The 16,209-nt window shown below is 45.4% G+C and overlaps 1 long non-coding RNA gene across 1 annotated transcript in view; it reads right to left on the reverse strand.

Annotated features, from left to right (window-relative positions):
* The window catches only part of LOC138288575 (uncharacterized), a 240,561-nt gene that overhangs the window by 134,927 nt on the left and 89,425 nt on the right, over positions 1-16,209 (reverse strand). The gene's annotated exons all lie outside the window — the stretch shown is intronic.

The raw sequence follows: 16,209 nt of genomic DNA on the forward strand, positions 1-16,209 counted from the left end.
TAGGACACAACTGTGTACACTCCACAAACAACTTGCTCTCCTGGGACAACATACGACTGTGCACAGTGCTCAATCAAGTACTGATTGTTGTTGAAGTGGATGTAAATTCAGTGCAACAGACCACTACTCCTCAATGTTACTGGCCAAAGGTAAGGAAGTGATGGACCACTGTCCTCAGCCATATGACTGGGTAAATGAGTATTTTGGCATCTGGCACCCAGAGGTGTACCTTCAGTGTATGACAGGTGTTAGTGCCTCACTACAGTCTGTAATGTGAAGATGGCCATCATACATGTGACATAGCATACATTGTACTTTGGGTGCAGCTACAGATCAATACTTTTCCTTTGCAAGTGGGAAATGTCCATTGACATGATTTATGTGCCATCACTGATGCCAACATTCCCTGTGCTTACATGTCACCATGTGTCCCTTTCTCTTTGGCAAAACATTTGTAAACTGTGGTTTTATGCATTGTCTACCTGTGTAGATGAGATGATGTCTATATTCCTTCACATATATGTGTATGCCAATGTGCATGTAAAATTAGACATTTACGATGGGGGTTCATTGGCTGACACATACCCTCATATGCCATAGCATGTCAACTGGCATTTACAGCTGCAGTTGCAATGAGGGACATGATAGCCTACCACAATAACCAATAGTTTTGAGCCACAATGTGCATTTATATCCCATCAATGTGGCATCATGTAGCAAAGTGCACTGCACATGTGAAATGAGTAAGGTTTGTAATGTGACTGTTGACATGCATCATGGAGTAACCTTCAGTTATGTTAAAATCGTATGTGTTTGGGTACCACTATTCATCCAAAGACATCTGGCTCTGCATGACCATTGTGGAGACAATGATGTAGCTTCTAATTGGGCAACATGTTGAGGGCCTTGTACAAGTACTTGAAAACCTCTGGGCCTCTCCAACATCCATGGAACTAATGGCGTATACTGATGCACTCAGAGTATGTCATTATAAGGGGTGTCAGAAATTTGTGGTGATTTCTCTGGGGCTTGCTGACGCATTGTGTTGTGGATTTTAGGGACATCTCTCCCTGACATGTTGCACATGATGTCTACAGTGTCAATTTCCATGGCACATGTGTGGCCTGTCTGAGCAGCATTAGTACTAGCTCCATGACTCCATTGGGACAAATATCACTTGATGAACTGTGCATTGTGGAACTGCTTCCAGAGTGACATGAGTATTTTTTCCATGACACCTTCTCCAGGCTATTGTACGTTTGTCAGCAACATGGCAGGATTTTGGAGCATAATTTCTTAATATTGGTTCATTATGTATGTGACAAATAGATGTCTGTATGACCTTGTGTGGGATCTGGGGGAATGCAGTTGGCATCGGCATACTATTGTATGACAACAGGTAACTGAGCTCTGATCCCTGGGGCAGTGCTTTGAGGGTGATGAGGTCACCTATTAGTTCAATGGATACTGTGATTGCACAACTTCAGCCATGCAATTGTAGTTGTCTAAGCTCCTCACTTTCCTGTAGACAACTGTTGACAGTTTAGATGGCATTCATGCATGAGGTATGGCACATGTGTGGGCCACTTAGGTGAAATTTGTTGCTGAGGCCTACTTAACTTCCTGGTAATGTTTGATAAACAGAGCTGTTGTTTAAGACTGATCATGTAAATGTGATGACGCTATTTCTCTTTGTATTTGCATCATAAGCCCATGGAAGCAAATATAACAGGGCACAGCTGAGTTGGGACCCATCTGGCCACGGGATCATGGGTCAAGATACCATAGATTCAGAGGGACCCAGTGAGGGTGAGTGTAGTGCCACGGGGGAGACTGGAACACCATCTTCATCATCAGAATCTTTGTCCAGTGGACATTATATAGTGGTGGTGGACCCATAGGGGCATACCCCTGAAACCACCCCCTGTTCTATCATCATCCTTCCTGTTGTTCCCCACCCAGTTGGCCGTGTCTGCTCACACAAGAGAGTGAGCATCTCCTTTGCCACAGGCACCTCTGCCCAAGTCCCTGTTACCCCTGCTGCCCTCAGTAAGGATGCTATTGACCGCCTGAGGATTATCTCTGTGGGTCAGACAGCAATTGTGAATGCCATCCAGGGATTGGCAACCCAACTGCAGCAGACTAATGCATTCCTGGAAGGCGTTCATGGCCAATGTCTGGTCTACAGGAATCTTTTCAGGCTCTAGCCCCCACAATGATGGCAGCCAGTTACCCCCCACCTTCTGTCCCCCCTCTTCTTCCCCCTTCCAAATCTAAATCCCCCATTCTCCTATCCATCCCAAGCACATAGACTGATTTGCACGCACACATCTCAACACACAAGAGCAGCTTACACAGACACAAGCCCTGTAGCGGTTACCACAAAACACTCTGGCATGCAAGCGATCAACAGACACCTCAACACATAACATCAGTCACCTCTTCCCCAGACACCCCCATTGCCCCACACACAGTATCAAGCATACCTGCAGGCACCACCACAGCAGTCAGTGACACACCCACCACACCCAGCATATCTGCAGGCACCACCTCAACAAACACACAGACATCCACCACAAACACCATACCTGCAGACACCACCCAAACAGGCACACACACACACATCCACCACTACCAGCATGCCCACAGACATCCCCCAACAGACACACACACACATCCACCACTCCACCCCCAGCACCTCCACCTCCTAGCTCCCAAGATACACAAATGCTCACACTCAATCACGCAGCAGACTCCACTCAAACATGAGCATACCTCCCACACACACGCACTCATGACTTCCACACCGACACAGCAGACAACCACTCCTATGATCTCCAAATCCCCACCCCCTTCTGCTGACCATTGCTGTGTTCCTAATAACTTTTTTTGTTTGACCATGACCTTTTCTCATGTTCCCTCCACCCCTCCCAAACCCAAGAGGTCCCAACCCAGCTCCCAACCTATCCCTTCCACCTCCAAGTCCTCCCTGTCACACTTGCCCCCTCTGCAAGCACCCAAACACCTCCCCCAAGAAGAAGCCCATCCCTCCTAAGAAGCAGTCCACCCCTTCCAAACCCAAACCCACCCCTCCCAAATCCAACCTCCCCAAGATGATCCTGGGGAGCCTGCCTGCCCACTTGATGCTCCTTCCTGTGGAGGTTCCCTGGCAGATAGGAGTCAAGTGAAAGCAAAGTGATGTGCCTTTGTAGAAAAAATGGACTGGCCAATGGCCTTGGGATTTTCAAGTTTGACTTTAATAAATCCAAACAGTTGTTTTTGGGGTATACATTTGTCCTGCAATTTCTTTTCTACCTTTATGTTGTTCCTGAGTGACTTGTGTTGTCTGCCTACAGTTGTGTGTGTTTCAGCCTGCTTGCTGATCCATTTGCTGTTGCTTGCAGTAGCTGATATTGTGGGCAGTGATGGTGTCCCCCAAGGCAAGAATATATGTTGTCTTTATGGATATGTGCGTCTAAATTCAATGGTGGTGTCACACATTGTGTACAGTTTGGTATGGTAAGTGTTTCATCTTGTGTTGTCCAATGTGAGCATGTATGGTGTCAGACTTGTCCCCCTGATATGGATTATGGATTAATTTAATGTGTGGCAGCTTGAGTTCTGTTTGCGCAGACATGGATTGTGCTCAGTTGTGCTATCTACCTTTGCATTTGACCATGCATGTATCTATTTAGCTGTGTGTATCTTGCAGCTACTTCATGTAGCAGTATATCTCATGCAGTTGGATTTGTATATGCTTTGTTAACTTGCACTTCCAAAGTGTGCAGATAGGCATGTCTTTTGGGTCTAGTATTGTTTGTCCCTGAGTTACATCTAGGGCCATTTCATGTGTCAATGTTGTTTAAGGGGCATGTGCAAAGTGACATGTCCCAGTGCAGCCTCCTTCCTTGAGTACCCCTGATGGCCTCATCCCTATTGTGCAGGTATTGTTTTCATAATGACCCTTGTATATTTGTCTCTCTCTGTCTGTTGTGCATCCCATTGTCCTTCCATTGTGTTGCAATGTGGGTGATGTGTGCGTCCATTGCAGGGCTGTTTACTGGGAGTGGTGTTTCTGTACCATGCCACATCCATACATATGTGTGTTGAATGTGAGGGCAGGCCATGGCGTTTGAGCAATATGAGTGTGTGAGCTGAAGTTGTAGATGTGATGTTGGTGTGTTGTTGATGTTGTGTGAGGCAATGTGGTGTACACTTCACTGTCCCTGAGATGAACATACATGTTTTTGTGGAGTGTTGCAGTGCAGTGTGAGTGACCTGCCAAAGGGGGAGTATTGTTACTGTGAATGTGTACTTCTTTGTGTCTGATTCCGACGCAGGACACAATGAAAAGTGTACTTGGTTCCCGTAGCATGAACCTCATCATTTGGCTCACACAGCGACGATCTGTAGTTGAGCGTAATGACACAAGTAGGTGTATGTGTACTTACGTTTGGTTGCGACCACGGCAACGTCAATTTTGAGCTCCATCGATGAGCAGCAGCAGCGGCAGGATGAGTGTGATGGGCTCAATGGCAGCCCCGGACATGTAAGGCTACCTACAGGTGAGTGTCCCCCTTCATACTTCCCTGTTTCCACCTGCCGAGATGTGGCGGTTGGACTGCCATGGTCACATTGGCGGTGTGCAACCTCATAATGTGTCATGTGACAACACAGGCTCTGCCGGCCTGTTTGTGCTGCTTCATGACTGCAGGAGTCTGTGCTGCCTGCCAGTGCCAGCGGGACTGCAACAGTACTTGCTCCTTATGTCCCAATGACTCATGTCACAATGAATACAGCGGTCCAACCACCAACCCAACAGTGGTCAGACTGCAAACTTTGCCATGGGGGTGCACAGACTGCCAAAATTGTAATGAGGCCCTAAGTGTAGCATTTTGTAGGTGCCTTCATATATTTTGATTGACGTAGTAGTAGTAGCACCCTAGTATTGTGGTGTGTGAGCAAACATTTAGAATAATAGAAATCATAGATTGTTCATTATCAGTAATGTTTTTTGAGAATTATAGAGCTTTGGTCTTTTGTTTGATCATTGTTGAGTTCTCTAGCTGGTTGCATGTTTCTTGTTGGGCAGAAGTGGATATATTAAAGAAATATTTGTGTAAATGGTGGAGCGAAGGATTTAAATGTCCTGCCCATTTTCCATGTGTTGCACTACGTTAGGATTAGCACATTATAGTTAGTTGCACAAACAATGATTCTTATGTCATTATTTTCATTGTCATGAAATCGGGACATGTTATTTTGGAGTGTTGGGGGATTTGTAAGATTTTGGTGGTCATGGTGTTTTTCTAGTGACTCCCTCTGTTGTACTTATTAGTCTGTTTAGATTTTCTATAGAAGGGCTTTGCTCCGTCTCTTAGTAGCATATGCTTGTTTCTTCTAAGTCCTTTAGGATGTTCCTAACTTGAGTTTTGGTTCTGTTTGAAGAATGATTGTCTTCCTTTATACTTTCAACAACACCTTATTTGGTGGTGGCTCTGCCATAGCAAGAACTAGAATAATTTGTAGCACATTTCCAATGTGTCCTTTACCTAGAAGTGCATCCTTTGCTGCAAGCCCATCCCCTAATATTCCCTTTTGTGATTCAATATATTTTGCAATTTCCAAAATTATGTCTATGGGTTTATTGCATTATTAAAATATATGTTACTCTTATGTGTATTATATGTTATTAAAAAATAGTGTTACATATTTGCAACATCTTATACATTATGTACTTATATCTTAGATATTTGTTCTTTTTTCACGTTGGTCCACGTAGCGGCTGGACAAGCGGCCGAATAAGGCTTTCCTACACCCCCCCCCGGGTGCCCTGCGGCGAGGTTGTAGCGGCGCTCGGGTACAGGATGCCTAGCGCCGCGTGAAGTATAGAGACTGCCTGGGGGCAAATGCGTGAACGCGCTGGACCCCCCAGGCGGCACAGGGCTAGAGGCCGCGTTGGGAGGCCTGAAGAACGAGGTGGATCTGTTTGGACTGATCCTACTCACACCCAGAGGAGAAGAGGGTGTGAGTAGTTTTGAAATTTACAGCAACCAGGTACCGGGAGGAGGGCAGGAGGAGAATTCACTTTATATCACAAATAACCTGCTTTTTCATGAAAAAAGAAAAAAAAAGAGAAGGGGTAGAGAATTTTTTCGTTAAAATCCTTTTTTTTCCACTGATATTGACTGCGAGGATATTATGAACCTACTCCCATTTGTAAGATGGACTATTTAGGTTAAAATGTGGAGAACTCTAAAAACAGTTTATATTTCCTAATACTATTTGATACTGCCCCTTTCTTTGCCCCGCAACTAGAAAAAAGAGGAGGGGGGTTACTAAAAAAAAGAAAAAAAGAAAGGAGAGAGGTATAAAAGGAGAACTAAAAAACTTGGGGGCACTAATGTTGTTGGGCGCACAAGTCAATCCATCTTGGCATCTATATACCCCCTCACGGCCCTGGAAGAGTTTGATAAAATGAGCAATTTCTGATGCGTTAACGGCACCGGCTGGAATAATAGGACTCTTTAGGCTGTTATCCCACGTGTTGAAGACAAAGATGGCACCCAACGCCACTCGGAACCCTGAAGATAAGACTGAAGGAGTAAAGGTGATGCGTGTCGGCAGAGATAAAGGAGAGCTAGCGGGAGTAAATAAACGCCTGACATCAATAGCCTGCAAACCAGCTGGGAAAAACATGCTGAGTTTGGGGAAAGATGCTAAGATGAGCGATAGTACTACTACTCCCCTGTTGGAAATTAAGGTAAAGGGCAAAAGTCAATCTAGTATTACAACTTTTCTTGCAGGTGGGGCACAAGATAGCCTGTCTGCACATATAACGCCCCCCTCTGAAATTAACATGCTTGGGAAAGAACTTTCTCTCCCGAGCACCAGCATCAAGAAGGTGTGTATTGAAAACAATGAGCCCCTAATTAATCTTAGACAAGGCACTGAGATTGTGTCAGAGACCGAAGACAATAATAGGGAGACAAGAGAGAAGAACTCCAGCCCTCCTGCTGGGAACAAGCAGTCTCAAGTACAACAATCTGACCAGCTTGAGCAACTGGCGCATCAGAGCGGGGAAGGAGTTGCAAGTATATCAAGACCTGCAACGGAAGGGGAGATCTTACATAAGTCTTCAGCAAGCCCTAAAAGGTGGGGTAAAATAACTGGAAAAGACCCCCAATTTGTGGATTGGGGCAAAGATAACAGCGATAAATTCTACTCTTTGACAGAAGAGTCCGATCTCAGTAGCGGCGATCACAGCTTTGGTGGATCTGATGATAGCGAGACATCTGAGGCTGAAAATAAATCATCAAGTAACGAACCTACAGTGCGGCAGCTGCGCCGACAGCGGAAATCTGTAAAATCACGACCCTGCTCTCAGGAGGGTCTTGAAAACGTGACATCCACGGGTGGTAGGACTCTAAAGTGGGACTATTCCGGTATTGGATTAGCAGACTCTTCCTCTATAAGCAACCAGGGCTCAGTTAACGGTAATAAGGAAACAGACACAGGGCCCCCTATTTATAATTCGTCTACAATGGGCACCGAGGCAGGAATGCTGCAGTCAATATATAGTTCAATTAAAGAGCTGCAACCAGAGACTAGGATTGAAAGCCGGCGTGCAAGGATCGCTACAAAGAGACTGCAGGGAACGGTCCGCAAGGTTACAAAATCATGCACAGAAATTGAGACTAAGCTATATTCAATGGAAGAAAGGATAGTGGCAGTCGAGGAGGATGTTGATACTCTTAAAGAGCAGAGTGCTACGAGAGACGAACAATTGACGGATGTAATGTGGAAATTGGAAGATTTTGAGAATAGGCAGAGAAGGAATAATCTTCGATTTTTGGGTATACCGGAAGGGCTAGAAGGAAGTAATATACGGATGTACATGGTCAACCTCCTACGCGGGGCTTTCCCCGAACTGGGGAATTGGGACTGGGAGAATGAGCTCCAGCGAGTTCACAGGTTTCCGGTAACCCGGTAACCCGGCGGGAGGGGGGTCAACGGGCAGATTCTAAATACCCTAGAGCTATTCTAGTTTATTTTGGAAATTATTTATTGTGACAGGAGATATCTGATAAAGCTCGTCCTAACACCCTTCGCACTGTGGATGGGGTTACCTTCTTCACTCGCCCTGATTTCTGTCATGCCACTGTCGGGCGGAGATGGCGGCTCCAACAGCTTATTAAACCATTTTCAGACAAAGGCGGGGAGGTGTATCTGTTGGCCCCTGCTCGACTTAAAATAGTAATGAATGAAAAGTAAAAGTATTCACTTCGGAAATTAAAGCAAAAGAATACCTGATGGGGGTCGAGTAGTAAAGGGCAGAGATACATAGAAGGCAAAGGTGTTCGGGAGACTGGTGGGTGGGTGGGGGTAGGCCCGCACATGCACAACGCCAATATTCAGACCATTGGTGGTCTGATTGCTCAACAGGATGGGGGGCCAGTCCCGGGGAGGGAGGAAGCATGGGAGAGGGATGGAGGAGACTGGTCTGGGGTGGAGGAGGGGGGAGGGGAAGGGGAGGATGGAGGAGGAGAGGGATAGGGGAGAAGGGTAGGATATAGAGGGAAGGGATAGGAAAACGGGGGAATAAAATGGAAAGGAAAGGATCAAGGGAAGCAAGGGAAATGGAAAGAAACAAAGAGAAAAGAGAATTCAAGAGAGTGTGCAGTGGGATAACATAAAGAGAAACGAAATGAAACGGGGGTGAAAGGGAAAAAAAGAAGAAAAAAAAATGTAGTAAATGGCTAGACCTCGAATTGCCTCAATTAATATATGTGGACTAAATGACCCTCGTAAAAGAAGGAGAGTGGTTGAAGAATTAAAGACTTTTAAGGCAGATACCTATTGCCTACAGGAGACACATGTGGAATATAAAAATTCTGGAATTCTTGCCTCGCTTGGGATGAAAGTGATCGCCCGGTCGAACTTATAATTAAGCCCTGTATCTCTGAACTGTGGGGACCAAGGCTGCCAAAAAATAATACCAAAAATGCAAAAGGTATCCTTAGCCACTGAACACTTGTAAAATGATCCCACAAGACAGATAAGAAGAAAGGTAAGCCTATTAATAAAAAAAAGAAACTTAACCAGTAAATATATTTAATAGAAAACATGCCTTTTAATTTAGTAACCTCTACAAAAGAAGTAAAACCTCAAAAAATAGATAAGCATTGATAACTGAAACGTTTCTACTCCTCAAGAGTAAAATTTGAAAATTAAGTATAACGTGGAGGAAAATGGGCATCCTTCCTTTTTTTTTTTATTTGGAAAGGAATAATACAGCAAAAGTACTCTTACATCACTTTACACTGCATGAAAGAAATTCAAACTAAAAAGACAAAGAACATTAAAAAAAAGGCACCACCTAAATCTATACTGGGAAGCACAGCAGCCCGACTCATCCAGACGAAGAGAGATTTTCCAAATGTTTAGATTGAATTAAGTTGGGGGAGGATAATCTGGTTTCAGTTTAAACATTAATCATTATGAGCCAGGATCCAGTCCTGAAGTGACCCCCAAATTGCCTTCCCTTTCCTCCTACCACGTTTCCCCTTGCGTTCATACAGTGCCGTCTCCAAATAATATACAGACAACAACCTAGCCAACCGTTGCTGCCAGGACGGAGGTTGTACATTCAGCCATGCGGATGATATACATATTCGATACACTGCCATGGCCACAAAAATAAATGCTCTATGTGGACCCCCCACTTCTCCAGCGACTCCCAAAACCATAATCTCTGGGGTAAGGACCAGATCATATCCCAGAACCCCTTTCAAAACAACTTGAATACCCTTCCTCAAAGCCATTAGTTCACCACAGGTAGCCATCATGTGTACAATGTCTATTCCATGCATCCCACATCTTGGACAGTTTACTCCTGACAAACTCCCCCATTTGACAAGATGAGCTGGGGTATGCAGGAACGACTTGGGCTAGAAACTTCCCCTTGTCTACTCATCTCAGGTACAGGGACAGAGAAGTGTACACAACATTGTCTCACACAACACCAACAACACACCAACATCACATCTACAAGTACAACTCACACATGCACATTCCTCACATGCCATGGACTTTCATCCATTCAACACCCATATTTATGCATATGGCATGGAACACTAACACCACTCTCAGTATACAGCCCTCCAATGGACACACGCATATCACCCACATTGCAACACAAACGAAGAGCAATGGGATGCACAATAGACAGAGAGACAAATATACAAAGATCACTTTGTAAACAATACCTACACAATAGTAATGGGACCAACTGGAACACTCATGGAACGAGGAGGCACTGGGACCTTATCAATTTGTACATGTTCCTTAGACCACATTTGCACTGGAATTGACCCTACATGTGCCTCAGGGACAAATAATACTAGACCCAAATGACATGCCTATCTGAAAATGTGGAAGTGCAAGTTAACAAAGCACATACAACTCAAACTGCATGGGACATACCTCTACATGAAATAGCTGCAAGGTACACGCAGCTAAATGGATACATGCACAGTCAAATGCAAACAAAGGTAGCACAATTGAACACACTCTATGTCAGCACAAACAGAACTCAAGCTGCCACGCATTAGATGAATCCATAAACCATATCTGGGGGACAAGTGTAACACCATACATGCTTACATTGGACAACACAAGATGGAATACTTACCATGCCAAACAGTACAAAATGTCATGATGCCACCATTGCATTTACACCCACATAGCCATACAGTTAATATATACCCTTGTCTTGGGGGACACCAGCACTGCCCAGAAAGTCAGATTCTGCAAGCAACTGCAAATGGATCAGCAAACAGCCTGAAACATACTCAACTGTAGGCACACAACACAAGTCACTCAGGAACAACATGAAAATGTTATTGCAGGACAAATGTATAGCCATAAAAAACAACTGTTTGTGCCTAATAAAACTAAACATTTAAAGTCCAAGGTCATTGGCCAGCTCATAGGTTAGCGCACAGGCACATTGTGGTGCCGTCCCTTGACGCCTAACTGCCAGGGAATCTCCACAGAAAGGGACATCAAGTGGGCAGGCAGGCACCTCAGGGATCATCTTCCGGGGGGGGGGGGTCAGATTTGGGAGGGTTGGAGTTGGTCTTGGGATTTGGAGGGGAGGACTGCTTCCTGGTTGGGGTGGGCTTTTTTGAGGGAAGGGTATGGGTGCCTGCAGGGGGGGCAGATGTGACAAGGGAGGACTTGGAGGTCAGAGGGAGGGGTTGGGAGGTGGGTCGGGCCTCAGGTTTGGGATGAGGTTGGAGTGAGCAGGGGAAAGGCTAAGGTAAAAAAAAAAATCTTAGGTATAAGGGGATGGTCAGCAGAAGGGGTAGGGATTTGAAGGTCAAGGGAGTAGGTGTTTGTTGTGTCGGTGTGGTTGTCATGGGTGCATGCGAGTGGGAGGTATGCTTGTGTTTGGGTTGTGTCTGCTGCATGGTGAGTGTGAGCATTTGTGTGTCTTGGGGGGCTGGGAGGTGGAGGTGCTGGGAGATGGAGTGGTGGATGTGTGTGTCTGTTGGTCTGGTGTCTGCAGGTATGCTGGATGTGATGGATGTCTGTGTGTCTGTTTAGATGATGGCTGTGGGTATGCTGGGTGTGGTGGGTGTTTCAGTGACTGTTGTGGTAGTGCTTGGGAGTATGCTTGTTGTCGTGTGTGGGCCAGTTGGGGCATTATGGGGGGTGTAGGGGGAAGAGGTGACTGATTATGGTGTCTGTGGTCTGTGGGTGCTGTTGTTTGCTTGAGTGCCAGTGTGTTTTGTGGTGCTTGTGTCTGTATGTGCTGCTCCTGTGTGTTGAGGTGGGTGCATGCAGATCGGTCTGTGTGCTTTGGGTAGGTAGGGGAAAGGGGGATTTGGATTGGGCAGATGGGGGAGGAGAGGGGTGACAGCTGCCATCAGTGTGGAGGCTAGAGCCTGAAAAGATCTCCGTAGACCAGACTTTGCACAGTGAATTCCTTCCAGGAATGCATTTGTCAGCTGTAGTTGAGTTGCCAATCCCTGGACGGCATTGACAATGGCTGTCTGACCCACAGACATACTTTCCAGGAGATCAACACCCTCCTCACTGGGGGCAGCAGAGGTAACAGGGGCTATCGCAGAGGAGCCTGTGGCAAATGAGACACCCACCCTCTTAGGTGAGCAGACACAGCCAACTGGGTGGAGAACAATAGGGAGGGTGGTGATAGAATGGGGGGTGGTAGACAAAGATGGTACAGGGACATGCCCCAATGGGTCCATCACCACTAGAATGTCCACTGGAGGAAGATTCTGATGATGAAGATGATGTTCCGGTCTCCATGTGGCACTCCCCTCGCCCTCCAGGCCACTGGCTTCCTCTATGTCTGTGGTGTCTTGACCCAAGGTCCCATGGCCAGATGAATCCCCACTCGTTGTGCCCTGTCTCTTTTGCTTGCCAGTGCAGATGTTGCAAATACAAGGAGAAATAGGGTCATCACATGTCCATGATCACTCTAAAACAACAGCTCTGATTAGCAAAAATTACCATAAGGTCAAGTAGGCCCAGCAACGAACTCCACCTGTGTCCCATACATGTGCAATTCCATATGCATGCATGCCATCTGAACCGTTAGCCATTCTTATCACCCTCAAAACATTGCCCCATGGATCAGACCTCAGTTACCTGTTGACATAGTAGGCCAACTGCATTCCCACAGATCCCACACAAGGTCTTGCAGACATCTATTTGTCACATACATAATGACCCAACAATAAGAAATGCTGCATCAAAATCCTGACATATAGCCTGGAGAAGGTGACATGGGAATACTCATGTCATTGGAAGCAGTTCGACAATGCATACTTCACCAAATGACAATTGTTCCAATAGAGTCATGGAGGTAGTACTAATGTTGCTCGGATAGGCCTCAAATATGGCATGGAAATGGACACTGAGGACATCATTGTGCCATATGTCAGGGAGAGATGTCCTCAAAATCAACAACACAATGAATCAGTAAGCCCCAGGGTGATCACCCCTTACAATGACATACTCTGAGTGCATCAGAAGACGCTATTAGTTCCTTGGATGTTGGAGAGACCCTGAGATTTGCAAGTACTTTTTGAAGGCCCTCAACATGTTGTCCAACTGAAAGCTAGATCATTGTCTCCATTATGGTCATACAGACCCAGATGTCTGTCTGTGGATGAAAGCTTGGTCCCAAACACATGTGATTTCAACATAACTGCACGTCACTCCATGATGCCTGCCAAAAGTCTGATTGCAAACCTTACCTATTATAAATGTGCAGTGTACTTTGCTAGATGCTGCCACATCAGTAGCATAGAAATGCACATTGTGGCTCAAAACTCTAGACCTACCTGTCATGTTCCTCATAGCTTACGCAATTGCACATGCCAAATTACATGCTATGACACAGGAGGGAATATGTCAGCCTATAAACAATGGTGGCACACTCCTATATGTGGCACAACATGAAATGTTCCCCCATTGTAAATGCCTAATTCCACACAAAGGTTGCCATGCATGTACATGTGAGGGAATACAGAAATCCCCCCATCAGTACAGGAAGACCATGCATGAAACAGCAGCTAACAAATGTTTTGCTAAAGAGAAAGGGACACACGCTGACATGTATTGAAAAGGAATGCTGGCAACAGTGATTGCACATAAATCATGCCAATGGACAGTCCCCATTTACTAAGGGAAAGTATTGTTCTGTAGCTACACCCAAAGTACAATGTATGCTCTGTCACATGTATGATGGCCATCTTCACATGACAGACTGCAGTGAGGCACCAGCATGCTGATAACAATTAGCCACTGGGTGGAAGATGCCAATATACTCATTTACCCAGACACATGGTTGAGAACAGTAATCCATTACTTCCTTACCTTTGACCTGTGACATTGAGGAGTAGTGGTCTGTTGCAAATAATTTACACCCACTACAACAACAAACAGTACTTGATTGATAACTGTACACAGTCATATGTGATTTTAGGAGAGCAAGCTGTTTGTGGTTTGTACACACTTATGTCCTAGGTTCCTGGGGCAATAGGAAAAGCACATCAGTATACAACACATGACATGTCTACACAAACAATCACTCATCTACTGTGTTACACATGGCTCATCTTCAGTTGTCAGGGATTGCTGTCCGAACCTAACACATTGACTTGGCACTGTGACAGGCTGGAATATGCCCTGTACTCGCCCTCTTGTGGATGCTGTGCTGTCTTCTAATGGCCATCAAGAGCTGGGTAGGCCACCTCCAAAATGTGGGCCAATTAGAGGGCTCATGGTTCGACGGGCACCCCGCCCATGTTGGGAGGACAGCCGCAGCTGGACCTCTGTGACTTTTCAGGTTCAGCATCTCAGGTCCTCACACTGTTTCCGATAGTGGGTGCTCTGCCGTCTGTGTACCGCAAGACAAATCAAGAGAATATAATGGCACGTTTTATCACAGATGGTTGAGTCACACACATGTCAGTAACATCAAGCTAGGAGTATTGACAAATAGAAAAGTCCTATTTGTCAATACTCCCCAAGTGTTAAACAAACAAACCAATAAGTACAGAGACATGACTACACACATATAGATCTCCAACTGCAGACTAACCCACTACCCTGCTCAGGGCTTACAATGACTAAGCAAGCTTAGTGACATCAGGTAGCCCATCTTTGAGCAACCTATACTGTAATGTGAGCCACTATGAAACACTAAACACCTATAAAACTTCTGAAGAGCATAAATGGACCAACACATTCACACTCTGCGAGAATAAGTCAATGCATGCAGTCCCTACCCATAACTGCCAGAGTCCATACTCCAAGATTACACGAGTAACAATGAAGGGGCTGGCATGGTGGGTACAGAAAGTGTAGTCCTAGGCCTCATGAGAACATGTGGCCTCACAAATGCAGACTCATGCCACTTCAGGGGGTGAGGTTGTGTGCTATGTGCCTGTCCCACAGAACACTCCTTTGGACATATGGCTCCATCCTACAGAGATGGCATTCAACAAACAAAGGCATACATTGTACAGTTTCTGCTATGTGACCAAGCTACTGAGTCAGACATCTTGGCATCCCAGGAATCAACACACTCTCTGCACTGTCAGATATGCAATACGCCTCTACAGGACAAATATGACCTGGGTGAAGGTGACAACAGAGCTGTGAGAATAAGGGACGTGTCATGATTTGAAGACACACATTCCCAATGATGCTGAATGCACATATGGACTAGAATATTGATTTACCTCTGAACCGATTCTTCATCTAGTCAAAGTAATGAGGAATTCAGGGCCACATATTGGCCACATGACAGGATCTGCTGGGGTACAGGGAGTGGGCGCAGTGCCACAGTTGCATAGCCACAGTGACTTTCCCATAGCCTACACTAGGTCCTATACTGTGAGATACATGTGACAGGCCCTGACCTCTGCAGGCTGAGCTGACAGAACCTACATGACACTCCATTCCCATCACTTCCATGCATGACAGTACATCATATAGCCAACATCAATTTGCCCATTATCCTCACTCGTCTTTGTGATCTCAGTGGAACTGCTGAGACGATTAGGCAAATGCATGAAATAGAGGCAATAGATGTTGAGGGAAAACCTCATAAAGTACTTTTTTGTAGATTAATTACTTTTCTACCTCACAAACTTAGACAAATCTGCACCAGTGCTGCAAATCTATGGTAAAGTTTCAGGACTTAAAGTGAATCTTCCGAAATCCGAATTCTTAGGCATACAACTCAGCAACCAAATGAGAACCACCGTAGAGATGTCTTTATCATTTACGAGAAAAGCATCAAATAATTGGGAGTAGAAATAATACTTACGTTATGGGGCCTTTATAAAGCAAATTACCCATGCCTTCTGAGAGAGTTTACAGATCAAGCTTGAGCTACAAAAATGGAGCCCCCTATCTGTATCCTGGTTGGGAAGAATTGCTGCTTTGAAAATGACAGGGTACTCAGTTGAAAATGAACTGAGGCACTGTACTCACTAAACCCTTGGTTTGCCACCCTCATTTAGAGATAGGCTGACATTATCTTTTCAACTGATGAAGCCCCCATTGGCTCTGTCGATGAAAAGATTCAATCCTTTACCACCCTGAATGACAGATTACCATCCATCAAATTAAAAATGAGGCCCTATACAGTTTTCAAGCACTTTC

Source organism: Pleurodeles waltl, chromosome 4_1 (genome assembly GCF_031143425.1).
Source record: "Pleurodeles waltl isolate 20211129_DDA chromosome 4_1, aPleWal1.hap1.20221129, whole genome shotgun sequence".
Taxonomy (NCBI): Eukaryota; Metazoa; Chordata; class Amphibia; order Caudata; family Salamandridae; genus Pleurodeles; species Pleurodeles waltl.